General features: G+C 49.5%; 1 pseudogene; it reads right to left on the bottom strand.

Moving 5' to 3' along the window:
* Positions 1-14,392: 14,392 nt before the first annotated feature.
* LOC119251214 (patr class I histocompatibility antigen, A-108 alpha chain-like) lies at positions 14,393-17,797 on the bottom strand (annotated as a pseudogene).
* Positions 17,798-19,883: the final 2,086 nt, after the last annotated feature.

Below are 19,883 nucleotides of genomic sequence, written 5' to 3' on the forward strand. Positions count from 1 at the left end.
TCTTGGCATTTTCCTGGAACCTTGTCTTTTTCCTGGGCGAGGACCTGGGTTCCTGGGTAGAACTGAATGTTAATTCCCAGGAGGAGGAGCTTTCACCCCTGGAAGCAGAAGCAGAAACAAAGTACAGAGACTCTGGAGTCCAAGGATCCATCCGAGACTGAAGGAACCTCTATATATGGGGATCAGCCCATAATCTGGGAATCAGATGTTATGAACTGGAAACCTGCTTTGTCCTTTGTCCATAGGACCATGAAAATTTGAGGACTTCTGACCTGACACTGGACTTGGGCGCCCCCTTGTGTGCAGATCCCTGTCCTGCCGCTGGGCCCAGGGAGCCTGGGGAGGGCCTGGCTGAGCAGGAGAAAGGGCGGCTCTGGGCTCCTGTGCTCAGCCCTGTGGCCACACGGGGGCGCTGCCGCGCTGCTCCGGATTCTGGTGGAGCCGCCAGGACGGGGCGGGGGCTGAGGTGGGCAGGGTTGGGGGTGCTGGAGGGCGTCGTCCTGGGTGAGATGCTCTGTGAGGAGTCAGAGCAGCAGGGCTCAGAGGAGAGGAGACTCCGGAGCCTGCCCTGGGTGTGAGGTTTCCAGCTTTTCTCCCAGAACCCTTCTCTACATTTCCTGGATGGTGATACCTGGGAAGACTGGAAAAGATAAAGTATTTCCTTCTATAACCTATTAAAATTGAGAGTATTTTAAAAAATAACATTTAAAGAATACGGTTCAATTTACAGAAAAGTTGCAAAGGCAGTACAGGTCTTGTTTATCCTACACCATTTCCATTTCGTTAACATCCTACATGAGTACAGTTATTCTTTTTACAACTAATGAAGCAATGTTGACATAATTACTAAAACGCCTGTAAAGGCAGGACAGGCCACTGAGCAGATTTTCTGATCCAGCAGATGGGGTAAAGGAGGAGAGAGTCCTGGAGCCCTCAGTGGCTTTGGAGGCTTTTATTGGGATTTACCAGGTACATGGCAGGCAGGGTTACTGGGGGCCGTGAGGCTAGCAGACCTCCCAGCCCCCAGCAAGTCTTCCTCTGTCTGGGCTCTCCGGCGTTCTCTGGTGGTCTCTGCTACTCTGCTCTCTGCAGTTCTGCCTCTGCTTCTGCTTCTCCTTCTCCTTCTGCTTCTCTGCTTCTCTTTCTCTCTGCTTCTCTTTCTCTCTGCTGGTGTCTCCATGATGCTGCCCTTATAAAAACTCAGTCACACACACACACACACACACACACACACAACACACAACACACACACAGAAAGAAGATGATGCTTGCACAGACACAGCAGGCAGGAGGAGCTGCCCCTGGAGAGAGCAGTTTCTGTGAGAAGCCTGCAGGCCCCAGGCGGAGCATTGGGAGCAGAGCTGCGTCTTCCCAGGCAGAAAGGGCACTGAGGTAGTGTTCTAGTTGGGAGGGCTCATTCCTTTGAGGGATTGTTATCCGTCATTAAATTAATTACTACTACGGTGTGACTGGGTTCATTTGTCAGGAGCAGCGAGTCTCTGCAATGGCTTGCCGCAGACCAGCTTTCGGCAAAGTGTCGTATCAGGAGTCCCTGAAAGGAGGAGAAGGCCTAGGTGAAGCGAAAGGGGCTGAGGGGAAGGGGATGAGGTAGTGAGGAGACACTGACACTCGATGAGGTCCAAGGATCTTCTGCGGAGAGACTCAGAAGGTCTTTATTTATTCATTGTTAGCAAGCAGAGAAATTACATCATCATGTGCAAAGCAGAAACAATTAGTGTATTTTATTCCCATGGACTACTGGCTCCTACAGGTCTCAGCCAGACGGTAGCCTTCAAGGTTAATAGATAAAAAACCAAACCTAACACTAAAAACTTATTATTTCAGCTAGACAATTACCTAAGACAGTGGATAGTCACCAGTACACCCCTATCAGCTAAAGTCTAAGCATCAAAAGACTCTGCTATTCATATGGCCTTGAGCCGGAGACCAGCTGCTACTCAGCTATCAGACTTTTTCTACCTAGAAACTTAACACAGTTAACTTCATTAAAAACTTTCCTAAGAAACTTCTTTAAAAAAGGAAACTTCTAAAAAGCAAAAGGACTTACTATAATTGTTGTGCTGGATTGCTTGTCAGGCATATACAATAAATTGTCTCCCATTGTCAAGTGGGCAATAACTTGTTTAATAACTAATTTGTTTAATTGTTTTAATAACTAATTTCTTAACAGATAATTTTCCGTGCCATTTACTTACAGTATGCTGATACGTATAATTTATTGCCTAATGTACTTTCTGAGAAATTTTTCTTTTTTTATGACCAAGAACAAAAAACAAAGGGATGTTAGATCTTCAGCCCCACGGTGTGAGGTCCTTTTTCTTAGCTGCTTACCAGTATCTTATCTGGCTGGGCAACAAGGCCCCCTGCAGCAATGGCTCCATCCCTGTATCCCAGCTCTGGTCTGCGCCTCCTTATACTTCCTGTAGCATCTGATCCTTGCTAACCAGCTGGCCTGAAGTGTTTTTCATTTCTATAATTGGTTTAATGACTATGTTAATCACTTCTATCCCCACCTCCTGTTTCTGGTCATGTGACCCCTCCACCCTAAATTTTCTACTCTTAGCCTCCATCACGGAGTCCTGCTCAGGACTATTGTCCCTCAATTTGGGTTTGTTTTTTTTTTTTTTTTGACTGGGACTGTCCGTTTGGGGAAGCAGACCCAACGGGGTTCAGGCCATTGTCCACTCAACACGTCAGTGCTCATCATGTCCACCTGACTCATCACTGATGGTGTTAACCTGCAACACCTGGCTAAGGTAGACTTTCCCAGATTTCTTCCTGAAAAGCTTCTCTTTTTTCCATTTATTTAGAGGCTGTTGTCTTTGGAAGGAAGTCACTATGGGCAGTTCCCACTTATGGGTGTGCTGCTATAAATATTTACATGCACGCAGGGTTTGTGCAAATATAAGTTTTCATTTTTTTAAGATTTATTTATTTATGCATACAAGAACTGGGGTACAGGCCAGAGATGTGGGGGTTGATAGGATTCACCAGAGACAGAGTGGGGAACAGAACAGGCAGACTGACTGAAATACACTGCTGAGGGGAGCAGCGGACGAGTCAGGAGAGGTCTGCTACGCCATGTGTGTCACCTCCCCAGCTGCGCACAGCTTCATAAGTTGCATATTAACCCCTTGTACCACCAGGGAGGCCGCCAAATATATGTTTTCAAATTAGTTGGGTAACTAGCTAGGGCAGTGATCGCTGGGCTGTATGTCAGGTTTGGGGTTTTCAAAGAAAATGTCAAAGATCTTCGACAGTGACCGGCCCTTTTGCATTACTGGGGGCAGTGATGAGGCTCCTATTGTCCACATCCTGGGCAGCACCTGTGCAGGGTTTGCATTTTTCAGCCACTGCCAGTTGTGATGGCGTCACTGTTCTTTTTGTCTTTCCCTGGTGCCCTGTGAGCTGAGCATCTATCTGTTCATGTTCTTCCTTGTTGTCTTGTCTCTTCTTGGTGACATGCCTGTTAAAGTCTTTTGTCCATTTTTCAAATGAGACACCATTCATTTACAACACTGTTGTTGTCCCTTTTAAAATTGGGTCGTTCTTTCTGCTTATTGAGTTTTAAGCATTATTTTGTAAATTCTACATACAATCCTTGATCAGATTCATGATTTGCAAATGTTTCCCCAACTCTGTGTCCTGAACTCCTGTGTTGACAGGAAAACAAGCATTATTGTCCAGACAGAAGCATGGATATATATATTTTTTTTTTTGAGGAGAGAAATGATAAATTGCTAACTGGTTTTGAGGAGTTGTCCTGCCTGACTGGGGTGTTGGGGAGTGGAGGTGAATGACTATGTGTATCCTTGAGTGTTATTTAAATGTTCTTGTACATGAATTTAAATATGCTTCCAAAAGTAAATTACACTACATTGCTCAACTTATAACACTCTTCACACATCACATCCAAATCACGTGTTAAGACCAGACTGGCACGTGTGTTACCGGTGATGGACCCGCACGTCATAGTCGCCAATGTCATTTCCATTTGGGTTCACTCTGGTGTTGTGCGTTCTGTGGGTGTTGGACAAATGTACAATGACCTGTGTCCATCATGACAATATCATGCAGAATATTTTCACTGCCCCAATGTCCTCTGTGCTCCAAGGAAACAAAAGAAAAAAAAAAACAAACCCAATGGAATCACATTAGACTAAAATGCTTCTACACAGTGAAGGAAGCTATCATTAAAATGAAAAGACAGTATTATGTCAGAGAAAATATTTGGACATCATCAGTCCAACAAGGAGTTACTCTCCAAGATCTACACAGAACTCCAAAACAAAAAATAACCCAATCAAAACAGGGGCAGGGGAGTTAAATAGGTACTTTTCTAATGAAGACACACATGTGGCCAATAGGTACATGGATTCATGTTTATCATCATGTGCAGTCAGGAAAATGCCAAGTAAAACCACAATGAGTTACCACCTCACACCTGTGACAATGACCTTTGACGGGTGAGGAGGAAAAGGAACTCTGGCACATGGTGGGTGGGGATGGAGACTGGTCCTGTTAGTGGGCTGAATGAAGGGTTCCCTGGACCCTGAAACCTGAAACCTGCACACTCTACATGGGATCTGTCATCAGCTGCATAAAGACAAAATCTAATGCATAACATCTCTGTTAGAAAAGAACTTGATTACAATTAGTGTGTAATAGAGAATTAGTGTGCAATAGGAAAAGAGAAGAGAAAGAATATAGATAAATAGTTCCAAATTAAGCACCCAAAGTTGATGGCCCCTCAAGGGTAAATGCCCAGCGAAACAGGGTTGGCCCAAAGCAGAACCACTGAGACCTGAAAGCCTGCCAGTCTAAGGCACTGACTGGTACAGACCCATGGGACAGGGGCAGGACGGGCCAGGCAAGTCTGGAAGAAAAAGAGCAAAATCAAAATCCACATCAAGATAACAGCTGCCGGGCCTCCCCTGGTGGCACAGGCAGTTGAGCGCCACACAGTGAAGCTGTCCGCAGCCTCTGCAGCGCCGGTTTGATCCCGACTGGCCAGCCGGCGAGGGTCCCACATGGCGCGCAGACCTCTTCTGTTGTGCTCGCTGCTCCCCTCAGCAATGTATTTCTTCTGTTTGCCTGTTCCCCACTCTGTCTCCAATGAATCCTCTCACCCTCCCGCGCAGCGCATCTGGCCTGTACCCTGGTTCTTGTGTAAATGAATAAATAAATCTAAAAAAAAATAACAGCTGCCATTGTCAGCCTCCCCTTGGGTCCCTCACCCACGTCTTTGTCTCTTTCACGTGTCTCTGTCCATGTCCCCAGCTACCTGGCACAAGTCCACGCCTGGAAGTTGAGGAATGTCACCACTAGTAATGAATGTTACTGAAAAGCTTGAATTCATTCTCCTCCTACAGCGCACACAGAGCACCTTCACTGCCCACGCGGCTCTGGAGGCAAAGGGGAAAGCGTGGCTTCTCCTTCCCAGGAGAGAAGCGGGTCTCAGGAGGGGGGTCTGTGGGTCACTTGCCCCCTTGGGTAGAAGAGCAGGTCTCATGGGGCCCTGGAAGTGACCTCACCCCGTGTCTGCAGTGCCCACGTGGGGAGAGGGGTCTCTGGGCTTCTCTGCCCTTGACGTCCATCCTCACTGTCTGTGCTGCCGAAGCTGTTTCTGCTTGAGGTGGACGCTCACCCTGCAGCTCCCAGGTCCTGCTTGTCCTTTGGCCTCTCTCTGGGCTGACGGCCACGACTGCTGTTTACTAAAAGAACATCATCATTTCTGTTAAAATTCTAAGCTATTTCTTCACTAGAGAATCTCAGACGATCCTCCCCCCAATGTTATTTTAAGCCCAGTTGCTCCCCCAACACTAATCCATGAGCATCTTCTATGATTTATTCACAGACATTTTTCCACCATCTGCAGATCCTCCAGGAGGGAACAGGAGCGTGTGCGTGGACTGGGGACCCTCCATAGGTCTCTCACACGTGTGCTCACGGGCCTCACCCTGGAGAGCTTCCTCCTGCTCCTGTGCGTGTCCACAGGGCGTCTGTCCTGAAATCCTCCCTGTTGCTTCAATAATGATGTATTGCATCGCCTCAGTACCCAGGACTCATGAAACAGGTATCCTTTAGCTTTAACCTTGATTCCTCATTTTACCTCTATATCAACATCCTTTCAGTGAGAAGGTTTGAAGTGTTTGGGGAGAAACAGGAACCCTCTGCTACATGGCCCCCTCCTAGATGATGTTGTCATCAGGGCTCACGGCCTTATGGTCACATCTCCTAGCGCACAGCCCTCCCCGGGCAAGGACTGGTCATGGGAGACAGACTTACAGCTTCCCGTGGACTCAACTTTTCTCACCATTTGGTTCCTGCTTTTTCTATCAGGGACAAGCAGGAAGAGATGAGTGTCCAGCTCTTCTCCGGGAACCCTCAGCCTTTGTCCTCCCTCAGGCATGAGGGGACGAGCCGGGACAGGGAGTCAGAGTCCCGGCTGTGTCCAGGTTCTGCCATCACTGGCCCTGATGGTCTTTTCATTATTTACCCTCATCTAGAAAATAAGAATGAATTTGAAGTTCTTTTTAGCTCAAATCCTAACACTCTCTGGCAGGCATGAATTTTGTTTTTAAGATTTATTTATTTATTTTAAAATTTATTTATTTATGCATACAAGAACAGGGGTACAGACCAGAGGTGTGGGGGTGAGAGGATTCACCAGAGATAGTGGGGAACAGAACAGGCGGATGGGCTGAAATACACTGCTGAGGGGAGCAGTGGGCGAGCCAGGAGAGGTCTGCTGCGACATGTCGGTATCTCCCTGGCCAGGGATCGAACTTGTGCTGCAGAGGCTGTGGACAGCTTCATAGGTTGCATCTTAACCTCTTGTGCCAACAGGGAGGCCCAAGATTTATTTATTCATACTTATAAGAACTGTGGTACAGGCCAGTGGTGTGGGGGGTGAGAGGATTCACCAGAGACAGAGTGGGGAGCAGAACAGGCAGACTGACTGAAATACACTGCTGAGGGGAGCAGTGGGAGAGACAGGAAAGGTCTGCTGTGCCATGTGGGTAGCTCCCTGACCGGGGATCTAACTCATGCTTCGGAGGCTGTGGATATCTTCACAGTGCTGTGCTTAACCCCTTATGCCACCAGGAGGCCCAGGCATGAATTTTTGCCGCTTTACTTGTCACTTTCTCAGGCCAGAACAGAGAAGTGGGGGTCAGGTGGGCACAGGACACCACACCCTGCAGCGGGACAGTCACCAGTTCCACTCTCAGGTTATGTTAAAAAAGGGCAATGTTGGGGACAGTCACTGTTTCTGGGTCCTCATCCATGTGCTCACACTTGCAAGACAACACTCGGGCTCAGGGCGTGAAAGCAACAGGGTTTATTAAAAAGGGGTGACTGCAAACAAGGAAGGAGTGTCTAAGCCCAGAAATGGCCATCCGTCCTACCTCAGTGTCCCCAGTGTCCTGTGGTTCGAAACAAAGGCTACTCACACAAGCTGTGCTACGACAGCCTGGAGCTGGTGACAACAAGTAAGCAGTGGACCAGGCTCCAACTCCTGGTGGCAGCTGGAGGTGATCCCAGGTGGGGCTGCTCAGGTGATGCTGCAGCAGCCAGCAACAGCTGTCCAAAGGCCAGGCGAACAGCACCAGACCCTGGACTGGACACTGCCAGATGCAACAGCACCAGGAGATGGTGCCCAAGGATGAGAAGAGGTGGACAGCTCTCAGAGGAGGCCGGATACAGGTCAGCAGTGCTGGTCAGCACTGGTCCAGCAGCAATGGTGCCAGAGATGCCAGTTTACATCTGATAAAGATGCCATTGTACCAACAGCAAAAAGCCTTAGAGAGGCTGGGCATAAGCCACCAGCAAACAGCTCCTTTAGAAACCCCAGGGACAGCCTGATGATGTTCTCTGCAGGCGGTGTTAGAGCCAGGGCCAGAGGCAGTGTAGCAATCAGGTCTCAGCAAAGGTCTCTGGAAAGGTCACACACTCTGCGGAGGTCTTGGCAAAGATTTTTCTAGGAGTAATAACAAATCTGACCAGCAGTTGTCTATCAAGTGGCTCAGGCTGGCTGCTGCTCTGGCTTGTATCCTCTTCAGGGCACTGCCTTTCAAGCTTGATTGGCCCCTTTATAATCCCTGTTTAGTTGGTGCCAGTGGAGCTCCAATCAGATTGGTCCATTTTTGAGGCCTGAATGGTCTCAAAAACCTTGAATGGTGGGGGGATCCCTGGTGGCGCAGGGGTTAAAGACACAGCACAGTCAAGCTATTGCCAGCCACCACAACATGAGTTCGATCCCCGGCCAGGGAGCCAACCCACATGGCACAGCTAACCTCTCCTGTCTAGCCCTCTGCTCCCCTTAGCATTGTATTTCAGTAGATCTGCCTGTTCTGCTCTCTACTCTGATTCTGGTGAATCCTTTCACCCCAAACCTCTGGCCTAAACCCCAGTTCTTATGTGCATACGTAAGTAAAAATAAAAATCTCTTTTAAAACAAACAAATAAAACAAAATAAACCTTGAATGACACTTTGAGAGCTTGAATCTGATTGGTCCATTACAATTCTGGCACTGTATTCCCAAATGAAACACCTACCAGTGTGTCCAGAAGCCTGAGGTCAGATAGTCTCACCCTGGAGTGCAGGCCGCTGTCACTCAGAGGGCAGCAAACAGGCCTGTAGGCTGCACGCAGTAAGGTCCCCTCTCCCCACAGCATCAGGGATCACAGTGGGTGTGGGCTTCAGCAGGGCCAGATGCTCACCTGAGCATCCAGAGCAGGCACCCCTCTATCACAGCCCACCAGGCTGGTATCCCACCTGCCACAGCACAGCCCAGGCCAACGCTGCCAGAGCTCAGGGAGACCCACAGTCCGCATGCTGAGTTTGGGCCTAGAATGCCATGGGCCTCTCTCCCTGTGGCTTCTGTCAAGGCTTGCTACTGAAGCGGGCCTCAGCAAAGATGGTCATACCCCACCACTTGCACCAGGCTGCAGGGATCCAGATTAAATGTAGAAGGAAAATGACCCCTGGGCAAGTCTGCCCCAGAGGACAAACTGACCAGAATAAAACAATCTGCTGTTCCCTCTTGTGGTGGCCCCTGGCAGCGTGGAGAGCACACAGTGACCTCGGCGGGTCAGAGAGTCACTCAGCTGAGAGCAGGCCTGGCAGAAGGTGTGGCCACAGGAGATGCTCCCAGGGTCCTCCTCTCTCCAGGCAGATGCTACAGGTCACTTCTTCCAGGGGGGTCCAGTAGTGACCCCAAGGCCATGACTGTCCTGCAAGGTGGGTGAGGAAGTTGAACAAGGGAGGGCAGAGGAGACGCTCAGGGAGGAGGTGACCACACCTGCCCTGGTCAGACCGCAGGAGCCTCCTCCCTGCCCCGCACACTCTCACCCTCTCCAGTCTCTGCTCCCCACGACGCCCCAGGCCTTTCTCAACATGGACCCTCACCTGCCTTCTCTGCTCCCCACACCAGGCAGGGAAGGCTCATAGGACCTGTCATCACCTCCACTTTCTTCCCCACCCCACCTGCCTCCAGCACCAGAGCAGCATCAGGAGGAATGTTTTTTAATTTGACTTGTCAATAGAAGGGCGCCTGGGCAGGTAGTGGCTGCCCGTCACTAAGAGGACCCAACCCTCACTCTGGATGTTTCCAGTGGATGTGACCACACTGAGGCCTCAGCCCCCTCAGCTAAGAGACACTTCCTCACTGCAGCTGCCACAGCAGGGGGCCCTGGGTGGTCAGAACCCTGGGTCGCCCAATGTGCGGCCTGGGCTGCGCTTCTGAGTCTCACTCCCCACAGTCATGAGTTACCTGGGATCATGGTATCTGACAACTCACAGGGTGTCGTGGTTGTTAAACTGAATAATTCATGCAAATGTTTCTCTTATTTTCATGGTTGACTTTTTTCCCTTTTTTTTTGGTTTGCATTATGAAAACTCAATTCAACTTTCTCCTTCTCCCGAGTTCTTTTCTAATTGCACAGCCTTGTTACAGCAACAACCCAAATAAAAGAACTTTTATAGTAAAAAAAAACTTCCCTCCAATCCCGGTAGCAAATATCATAATGATACTTACCTTTCCGTGCTCTCCTCCAGCGCGGCCATGCGGACAAGCAGATGCATCCTGAACACTAGTGGGGAGAGGCGTGGGGGAAGCAGCTTGGGTTTGACCTGACATCCTCTCCCTGCTGCACATGGAGGGTTATGCTGGGGAGACGGGAGAGCCCCAGAATGAGAAAGAAACGTCAGTTCGCCCCTCTAACATTACATCTTCCCTAGGAACTGAGGGAGACCCTGGTGGGTCCTCTAAACTTGAGCAGCCTGTTCAGTGGCCATTTGTGTGGCCTGCAGTTCTGCATTCCTGCACAAGGTCAGAGCTGCCCGGTCACTCAGTGACGGGAGCCAAACCTTACAAGGTGCCTTTCAAATCTTTCGAGAGAGAAAGCTTGATCTCCCTGGGAAGGCGATGCATCACGAGGTGTGACAAGGGAGCCCAGAAGCTGACCAGGGGACCGCCTTGTTGATAAGATTAGGCCCATGGTCCAGGGTCTGGGGTCTGGTTTCGGTTCCAACACTTGATCATCAAGCAGATAAGAAATACCTGGTCAGCAGACTCCTGTGCCCCCAAAGCCCAAGATGACATTCCTTATTTCACCCATCCTTTCCTCCTTGTCCTCCTACCTCACATAACTGACGCTGTATGATTATTCTAGCAATAAAAATGGCCAGGATCTTCCTCTTCAGCAGCATCCTGCATCATGTAGCCTGCTCCACGACTCCTGTTTATCAGTGTGGTGTTGCCCGATGCAACAGACCCTGCTCCATCTCTCCCTCCCTTCCTGGACTGTGGACAAAGGCTCAGCTCAGGAACTGGGGTGACCTGGGCTAATCCTGCCCCTGGGCCAGGCCAGCAGGGCACACACTACTCCCTCCCCCTGTGTAATCCCTCCAGCTCTGGTCTAGAGAGAAAGTAGCTAAAGCTCATGGAACAACCTCATTTTGAGGTCCGTGGGTTTTCTATGGTGACTCCAAAGAAGATGAACATAGGGGACTGGAGATGAACATTGGCGACTGGGGGAGGGAGGTGTCAGGGGTAAAGTTACCACCACATCCTAGCAGGGGCCAGGGTGGGGGGAGGGGTCCTGCCCAGCTCTTTACACCACAAGCCAACCATGAAATATTTCTAAACATCCGCCTCTTCTTCAGGTCCAATGCCTTTTCAGTCCTGCTTAGAAACTGCTTCTCCATGGAACTGCATTTACTGAGGTGTTGTTCTGACACTCTTTACTCTGTGTGCGATTTCAGTTCATTTATTCTTCCCATCTTCTTGTGTTGTGTATCCTGTCATTCTTTTACACACACACACACACACACACGCACACACGCCCCTCTCCTTGGGAACCAGACCCTCACTCAGCACTGGGGTTACTCTGACCCTCTGTCTCTGGTTCCCCTCAGAGCCGCCCTCTCTGCAGTATCTCTGCTCAGCAGTGTCTGAGCAGCCCCAGGAGTCCCTGCACCTCCTGCCTCTGACCTTGTGGGAAACCAACCCCTCACCCTCCATGACAGTGAGGAGGCAAAGGCAAAGTCCTAAGGTCAGTGATGGATGGAGGAGACAATTTGTTTTTTTTGTTTCTTTTTCCCCTCATTGTATTATTCAGTTGAGTTAACATTGCTTTACACACTGTATGTGCTCAGAGGCCCAAGGTCACCTCTCTTCAGATGTTTGTTACCACATCATGCCTACCCTAAGGGCACCCACAGTCTTCACCATAGTCCACTGGGGCTCTCCCTACCTTGTTTCCTGCTCTTACCACCACCCATACCTTCAATTCCACAGTCATATTTCTAGAGTTTGTTTTGGTTTAGTTTCACCTGTGCCTGTTTTGTTTCTTTATATTCCACATATGAATGAAATCATCCAGTATTTAACTTTCTCCTTCAAACTTATTTTACTTAGCATAATCCCATCCATATCTATCCTTGTTGCAAAGTCAGTATTTTTTCTTTTTCATGGCTGAGTAGTATTCCATTGAGTATATAGTTTGTGTTCTTTATCCCCTCACCTGCTGTTGGGCACTTAGGTTGTCTCCATAGCCTGGTTATTTTAGACAGTTTTGCTGTGACCATAGGAGGCGCATATTTCCTGGAATTAGTGTTTTACCTTCTTTGGATAAATACCAAGGAATGGAATGCTTGACCATGGGACAGGTCCATTTTGATTATTTTGAGGAACCTTCATTTGTTTTCCGTAGGGGCAGGACCAATGTGCTATCCATAGAAAAGAGAGGTTCCAGGTTACCGCCCCACCCAAGGAAAGGTAGAGCTGAGCAGGGGTGAGAAGCTAAGGAAGAGGAGGAAGACGTGGAGTGAGATGAGGAAAGACTAGAGGAGGCACATGGAGCAGAGAGACATGTGAAGAAGCAGCCAGGCTTGTTCCTCAAGCTTGGACTTCTGTCAGGGAATTGGGGACATAGAAAGAGACACGTGAAAGAGACTTGGGTGAGAGGCCCATGGAGACGATGACAATGGCAGCTGTTGTCTTGATGTGGATTTTGATTTTGCTCTTTTCCTTCCAACTTGCCTGGCCCCTCCTGCCCCTGTCCCATGGGTCTCTACCAGTAGGTGCCTCAGCCTTGTGGCAGGCATTCAGGCCCAGTGAGCCTGCTTTGGGTAACCCTGTTTCGCTGGGCATTTACCCATGAGGGGACGGGTAGCTTTGGGTGCTTCACTTGCAACCTATTCTAACTATAGTCTTTCTCTTCTCTCTATTGCACACTAATTCTTTATTGTACACTAATTGTATTCAAGTTCTTTTCTATTGAAGGTGTTACTCTTTACAGTATGTTTTGTCTTTATTCAGATGATGGCAGATCCCATGTAGAGTGTACAGGTTTGAGGGTCCTGGGAAACCCTCATTCTACCCACTAACAGGACCAGATTTCATTCCCACCCACCATGTACCAGAGAGAGTTTCTTTTCCTCTCACCCTTCAGTGGTCATTCTCACAGGTGTAAGGTAGTAACTTAGTGTGGTTTTAATTGGCATTTTCCTGACAGCACATGATGATAAACATGTATCCATGTACCTGTTGGCCATCTATCTGTATGTCTTCTTTACAAAAGTAACTATTTAGCTCCTCTGCCCTGTTTTTATTGAGTTGTTTTCTTGTTTTGCAGTTCTTTGTAGATCTCAGATAGTAACTCCTTTTTGGATTGATGATGTGCAAATATTTTCTCCAACTTGATAATGTCTTTTCATTTTAATGAGTTTCCCTCACTATGTAGAAGCTTTTCAGTCTCATGTGATTCCATTGGTTTCTTTTTGCTTTTGCTTCCTTGGAGCACAGAAGACATTAGGGGCAGTGAAAATACTCTGCATGATATTCTCATGATGGACACAGGTCATTATACATTTGTCCACCACCCACAGAAAGGACACCACCAGAGTGACCCCTGAGAGAAACCATGACTGTGAGACTATGATTTGTGGGTCCATCACTTGCAACCCACGTGCCAGTCTGATCTTAACACGTGATTTGGACATGATGCATGAAGAGTTTTATAAATTGAGGAATGAAGTGTAATCTATTTTTGAAAGCATATTTCATGCACATGCATGGACATTTAAATAACACTCAGGGCCTCCCCAGTGGCGCAGCGGTTGAGCGCTGGGTTGCAAAGCTGCCCGCAGCCTCTGCAGTGCCGGTTCTATCCCCGGCTGCTCCCCGGCCACCGGAGGAGGTCCCACATGGCGCACAGACCTCTCCTGCTGCCCGCTGCTCCCTCAGCAGTGAACTTCGGTCGTACTGCATCCTGCTCTGACTCTGGTGAATTCTCTCATGCTCCGGCGCTTCTGACTGTACCCAGTGATGTATAAACAAATAAATAAATAAATATATAAATAAATCTTAAAAAAAAAAAAACCCTATATGTCTATAAATAAATAAATAAATAACACTCAAGGATACCATAAGTAAGTTATTCCCTTCCGTCCCCAACATCCCAGTCAGCCAGTATCTGCTGAAAACCAATTAGCAATTTATCTTTTCTTTTCCAAAAAAATATATCCATGCTTCTGTCTGGACAATAATGCTTGTTTTCCCAACAGTAAAGGAGTTCAGGTTACAGAGTGGGGGGAAACATTTGCATATCATGAAACTGATAAAGGACTGTATCAGGAATTTACAAATAATGCTTAAAACTCAATGATCAGCAAGAAATAACCCAACTTTTATAAGGACAAAACAGTGTTATAAATATAGCAAAAAAAAAATTGACTTCCGGGCCTCCCCTAGAGGCGCTGGTGGTTGAACGCAGCACTGTGAAGCTGTCCGTAGTCTCTGCAGTGCAGGTTCGATCCCAGCCAGCGGGCGAGAATCCCACATGGCGCGGCAGACCTCTCCTCTCTCACCCGCTGCTCCCCTCAGCAGTGTATTTCATCAGTCTGCCTGTTCTGTTCCCCACTCTGTCTCTGGTGAATCTCATCACCTCCCATGCATCTGGCCTGTACCCCAGTTCTTATATGCATGAATAAATCGTTTTATGTATTATATTTTATTTATTATTATTTATAGACATAGCAACTTATGTAGACATAGAAAAATAAAAATATGAACAAATGCTCAATATCACAGTTAAGAAGAACAGCGACACCACACCCTGCTGTCCAGGGTGTGCACAACAGGAGCCTCATCAGGTTCATTGTAAAAGATCTTTAGGGGCTGAGAGACACATCAGAGCCCTAGGCACTGTCGCTGCCTGGTTGAGAACAAAACAGAACCTGGTCAGAGATGAGACCACAGGAGGGACTGATGAGGGTGACTCCCCCATGGAGTCCATTTATACTGTTCCCAGGGGCTCAGGGATCAAACCCCTGATCCACACTTACCTGCAGCCTGAGTGTAGCTTCCTCCTTGTCCTCCTGTGGGAAGAAACATCATGTGAGACCAGGGAGCAGTCAGGTCAGAAGACCTAAATGAATCTTTTAATCCTGCACAACAGGGAAGTTTCCAGAACTGTGACTAAAGACCCAGGTCAGGACTGGGGAAAATGAAGACAGGAGGTGAGGGGGGACTGGACCAAATGCCCTCTGGGCAACACGCGTGTGTGTGTGGATGGTACTTCCCATTAACCGGGCAGGGCACGTTCTCCCTGGGACGTGAAAGTCCCCAGTGGACAAGATCCCCCACTCCCTTCCCTACCTGAGTGCTTCTTCTTCCACATCACAGCTGCAGCCACTGCAGCTCCAGTGAGCACAGCTCCAAAGAGAACCAGGCCAGCAATGATGCCCGCGGTGGGGATGGAGGACTGAGGAGGGGGCACTGGAAGGGAAGGAAGATCATACCCTGAGCCCCAGACCTTATCCTGACCCTCTGAAGGGCTCCAGAAGGGCTCCTGATGGCCCTGAGAATAGCCTCTGTGCCCACATCCTCCTCCTTACCCCATCTCAGGACTTGGGGCTCCAGCAGCCCTTCATGCTGCACGTGGCATGTGTATCTCTGCTCCTCTCCAGAAGGCACCACCACAGCGGCCCCCTTCTGGAAGGTTCCATCTCCCCCAGGCCTGGTCTCCACCAGCTCCATCTCCTGGGCCAGGTCCTCCCCATCTCGCTGCCAGGTCAGGGTGATGTCCGCAGGGTAGAAGCCCAGGGCCCAGCACCTCAGAGCGACCTCATACTCAGAGGTGGGGTGGTGGGTCACATGTGTCTTTGGGGGATCTGAGGTGGTAAATCAGAAAACTCACTTTGTGTTTCCTCCATGGACACTGAGGAATCCTCATGAGACCATCCTCACAATGGACAAGACAACTGGCGTGGCAGGAATGACAGGGGTGAAGGATGTCCTGAGCAAACTCCATACAGGCTTTGTGGACTCCACCCCCACGACACTGGGAACTACAAATCCCATGATCACCAAAGGGAAGGTTGGGAGGACCCGAGGGTGGAGTTAAGCAACTGGGCTCTCCATTTGGGTATTTAACTGGTGATGTGGCCGGGAGTCTCTGGGTTGGCCACGAGGCGTGCTAGGTTTTTGCCACCTCTGTGGGTCACTGGAATCCCAGGTCAGCAGAACGGGTAGGACGCATTTACAAACTTATCTCCCTCTTTTTCTCCCTGAGTTATTCATTTCCCATTTCCCCTTCACATGTAAATAAACCTTTTATCAACTTTTTGTGTGTGTCTGCAGTTTAGCATTCATAAGTCCCCTTTAAACACACAGGTGAGGACCCACAGTTGTCCAGGAAATCCCATTTTATATCGGGGTTTGCCCTGTAACAGTTAGAAGCTAAAATGTAAAAAACAGCTAATCTGGGGAATCTGTGCGATTCTCCTATTCCTTAGAAAGTTCTAGAATGAGGATGAAAACCCAGGGTAGGATGAAGCAGAGGGAGTGGAAGACAGACTTTTTACTCCTGACCGGAGTGGAAGGTGAATGACACAGAAAAGCAGGAATCACATAACTGAAAATGTTCTCAGACCAGAAACAAGACTGAGAGAAACTCGTGGTTCTCAAACAGGCCCCTGGTCAAAAGGACCCGGTGACATGTGGTGTCAGGGACTGTCTGTCTTTCTCAGGAGAGACGGGATCCCTTCACTGTCCTTCAGGAGAAGCCGGAGTCTCTGGGAGTCTCTCTGGTGCCGAACATGAAACCAAGGGGAGTCCCTGTCTGGGGACTAGAGAGAGGACTCATTTCCCGCAGTGACTCCAGGCAGGGGGGTACCGGGAGGCCTCCAGGCCCCTCTTACCCATGCGCTGCAGAGTCTCCTTCCCGTGCTCCAGGAATCTGAGCAGCCACCACAGGTACCTGTCCTCCACATAGTTCCTGAATTTCTCTGCCTCACCCTGGGCCTCGCACTCGCGCCGGGTGATCTGAGCAGCGGTGTTCGCCGCGGTCCAGGAGCGCAGGTCCTCGTTTAGGGCCAGGTAGTCAGCTCCATCATAGGCAGTCTGTCTGTACGCTCGGAGGAGGCGCCCGTCGGGCCCACGTCGCAGCCAGACAGCCTCTGGAAGGTGTGAGAGCCTGTCCCCGCCCGCGTCACCCCCTGGTCACCCCGCCCGCCCCCCTCCCGCCGGGAATAAACTAAACAGAATGAAATGGGGTGAAAGTCCCGCGGGCTGTTCCCGGGCAGGTTGCAGAGAAGCCTGGAGGGGAGACCCTGAGCGACCCCGTCCGTGGGGATGGGGTGCTGACCCGGCCCGGACCCGCGCCAGCTCACCGGTCTCGCTCTGGTTGTAGAGGCCACGCAGGGAGTCCAGCTGTGCTAGGTACCACGGTATGCGGTACCTTAGGTTTTGTGTCTCCCCGTCCAGCTCCTCCTGCCCTGCTTGCTTCGCCCAGGGCGCCCGCAGCTCCACGCTCTGGCCCGGAGAGTCGCTGTCGAACCGCCCAAACTGCGTGTCGTCCACGTAGCCCACCGAGATGAAGCGGGGCTCCCCGAGGCCGGGCCAGGACATCGCGGTGTAGAAAAGCCTCATGGAGTGGGGGCCTGGGGGCGGGAGGGGAGACCCGGGCTATTCTTCTCCCCTTCGGGGGCTCGAGTCCCAGGGGGGCCACGAGACAGAAAGTGGGTGAAAGACGAGTGAGAGTGAAAAGCGGCTGCGGGACGAAAATGGCCGGGACTCGGGGGCCAGAGGAGGCTGGGGTCTCGGGGACGGAAAGGGGCCAGGACGGGGCGGGGCCGAGGTGGGGGGACAACTAGGGCGGCGGCGAGGTCGCGCCTTTCCCACGCCCGCCCGCGCCCTCGCTCCCGCCTCTGGGAGCGCCCTGTCCCCTCCCGACCCGCACTCACCCGCCCGGGTCTCCCTCGGGGCCGCGGCCCCGCGAGCAGGAGCAGGAGGGCTGCGCCCCCCCATCCCCCAGGACGCGCCTCCACCCGGGCTGGGGAGACGGAGTCCCGGCGGGCTGGCGAGGGCTTTGGAACGGGAGCCGCGGGGCTGCTGATTGGCTGCTCTGGAGACCTCCAGGCAATGGGAGTGAGCCCTGGGGTGAGTCACCGGTATCCAGGAAGGAGGACCCTACGCAGGCTGCGAGCAGAAGTGAAACTGGGGAGATGAGGAAGCCCCGACAGTCACCTTCCAGCCCCAGACAGCCCTCTGGGGACTGAGACCTTGAGAGCCACACCCCGAGACCCTCCTCTCCTGCACCAAGACCTTTGTCACACTGTTGCCTCCCTGAATCCAGGCCCAGGAATTGGGTCAGCGACTCTCAAACATTTTTCTTTCAGGATGTCTCTGTTATAGAGCAACCCCGATATTAAACGGGTTCCTGGCTGTGGGTCCTCACCCCGCGCTTTAAAGGGACTTATGAATACTCTACTACAGACACGCAAAAGGGTTAATAAAAGGTTTATTTACAAGAGAAAAAGAAATAAGGAAAATATACAACTCAGGGAGAAATAGGGAAATAAAGTCCTTAATGCGTCCTACCCGATCCGATGACCTGGAAACCCAAAGTCACTCTCAGAGCTGACTGGACGCTGCAAGCTGGTGGAGAGCCCAAAAATGGAGAGCCCCCCAAAGCCCACGTGTCTGCCTTTTGTATCCACCTGGCTGCTTAACCCCACCCTCAGGTCCCAGCCACCTTCCCTTTGGTGGTGATGGGATTTGGAGTTCCCAGTGTCTTTGGCTTTGACCTGGGGTGCGGGTGGAGTCCACAAAGCCTGTATGGAATTTGCTTTGGGACATCCTTTTCCCCCTAACATCTCTACAGTCTCACAAATTATTACGGATCCCATGTATAATTTTTTTTACGTGGGTTATAGCTTTAAATATTTACTTTACTAGAATAAAACCTTTCAAAAAGATGTTATTATGCTGGGAGCCATGCTACTCCTGTCGTCTGAAAAAGGTCCGGGCATGGGGCAGATTCCTGAAAAGTCAGGAATCCCTTTAGCTGACTCCTGCTAGATTCTCATTTGTTTATGGCTAGTTTCTACCATTGTTAAAATACGCATTTAAAAGTAAAACTGCAAATGCTGTTTGATCAATTACTGAATAACCAATTTGACAGCAAATGGCACTGCTTGATTTATTTATTTTTTTATGTTCATAATGACTTTATTTTTATTTTTTTATATTTTTTTATTTAAATGTTATTTTTATATTCCCCGTACAATTACAACCCCCTTATTTTGACCCAAGCCCTCCTTTCCCCGCCCCACCCCCCATAGAGTGTCTCTGGTTCATAGTTGTTTGTTAATTTTGATATTTTCTTTTTTATAATCATTCTTTTTCCTAGTCCCTTATTTAAGTTTTCTAGATTCCTGCTTTGAGTGAGACCGTCGGTATTTTTCTTTTTCTTTCTGGCTTATTTCGCTGAGCATGATCCCTTCCAGCGCCATCCATGTTGCTGCAAATTGCATGTGTTTATCTTTTTTGAATGCTGAGTAATATTCCATGGTATATATGTACCACATCTTCTTGATCCAGTCATCTATTTTGGGGCATTTGGGTTGTTTCCAAAGCTTAGCTATTGTAAACAGTGCTGCTATAAACATAGGGGTGCAGGTGTTCTTTGGAATTGATGTTTCTGTGTCCTTTGGGTAAATACCTAGGAGTGGAATTGCTGGATCATATGGAAGCTCTATGTTTAGTAGGTCCAGAAATCGCCACACAGGTCTCCATAATGGCTGGACCAGCTTGCACTCCCACCAACAGGCACTGCATGATTCATTGATAACATTGGTTAGTTAGCATACAGATTCTTGATACAGGAACAGGGGAAGGATGCAGATCTTTGAGACTGGCCCAGGAGAACAACCAGCCTAGCAGGCTGCCAGGCCTTGTTTAAATATGCTTGTTAAGGAAGCAAGCTTGTTTTTTTTTTTTTTTTTTTTTTTTTCTGACATTTCCATGTCTATGGCTCTTTAATAGGGAAGGATTCCTTTTTCCTTAACA

The sequence above is a fragment of the Talpa occidentalis genome, unplaced genomic scaffold (assembly GCF_014898055.3).
Source record: "Talpa occidentalis isolate TD23 unplaced genomic scaffold, MPIMG_talOcc4v2.1 talOcc4.2, whole genome shotgun sequence".
Taxonomy (NCBI): domain Eukaryota; kingdom Metazoa; phylum Chordata; class Mammalia; order Eulipotyphla; family Talpidae; genus Talpa; species Talpa occidentalis.